General features: G+C 33.9%; 1 long non-coding RNA gene across 1 annotated transcript; it reads right to left on the bottom strand.

Annotated features, from left to right (window-relative positions):
- Positions 1–269: 269 nt before the first annotated feature.
- LOC136264646 (uncharacterized) lies at positions 270–861 on the bottom strand. Its single transcript, XR_010705258.1, has 2 exons — positions 775–861; positions 270–577 (listed from the first exon to the last, which is right to left on the bottom strand). It is a non-coding gene; the product is annotated as an uncharacterized lncRNA (long non-coding RNA).
- Positions 862–1,196: the final 335 nt, after the last annotated feature.

Below are 1,196 nucleotides of genomic sequence, written 5' to 3'. Positions count from 1 at the left end.
GTCTTTACAAGCATTCAGTTCTAGCTGAGCAAACTTAGAATTCAACACAATAATCTGCTTATACTACTGAGCTGTAACTATAAATTTATTCATCAGCACACGCATGCATTTTATCCTTGCCATGCCCATGCAATACCCACTATAGTCCTATACTAATGTACCTAAATCTTATGTCACTTTGTCTGCAGAACTTTACATAAATGGTACTGTGCATGTATGCTACTTTATATAGTAGCTATCAGAAGCATGCAGATGGTCTTATAATATACTCAATTATAAGTGTGGATAACTGACAATTTACAACAGAATTGGGTAAATAAGCAAGGAGAGCAATTACAACATGCATGGTAGCTAGTAAGTTCTAACTGAATTATACATAATTATACTGCTTGTGCAAAGCTAATAACTGACTGGAAAAATGAACTTCGTAAGTGTCATCAGTTGTGCAGCATAGCTCCTCACTGTATTTGCATTTTTATATACTATGTACACTCTTCTTCTTTTGAGGATCCAATTTCTTGTTTACGTACTTTTCTTGTTTATACATACTGTAAATAGTATATTCATCACACTGGACCTACAGCACAAATTAATGTGGATGTTGTTAACTTTAAAGAGTACATTCAGATAAGAGTAGCTAAACACATTGTCTTCCCATCCACAAGCATGACAGTAAGTATAGCGAGTAGCTATACAACGCACTTAACAATAACAAAACAATGCTACTTAATATACATTCATTACTGAACTATACATTAGAACTCATAAACTCACCATAAAATCTCTGCCATGTTATGTTTTCCTACTTCATCTCAGCAGGCAATACACATGCCTCATTCAATTATTATAGCAAAGATTCAGCGAACTACAGTTTTAAAAAAAATTATTGCACAATTAATTACTATGCGCATCAGTCTTAGAGTATAGCATGTCTAATATTGCTATAAGCTACAGCCATGCAGATTTACATTAATTAGCAAACTAAAAACATTACTTTCTCTACATTTATATCTCTTTGCTACCTCCCTCAATGTTATTGTATCAGCATTCTCCAGGTCTTCCTCTGTTTGAGCAATCATTATACATTGTACTTCTCGAGCTCATCTGATTAAAATTGTCTGCTCAACTGTGACACACCTTTAGTGCCACCAGGCATAAATATCCATTTTTAAGTGGAAGCTATAGTGTACTAACAA

The sequence above is a fragment of the Dysidea avara genome, chromosome 8 (assembly GCF_963678975.1).
Source record: "Dysidea avara chromosome 8, odDysAvar1.4, whole genome shotgun sequence".
NCBI classification, from domain to species: Eukaryota; Metazoa; Porifera; class Demospongiae; order Dictyoceratida; family Dysideidae; genus Dysidea; species Dysidea avara.
Note: the sequence above shows the minus strand (reverse complement) of the source record. Positions and strands in the feature narration are given on the sequence as shown.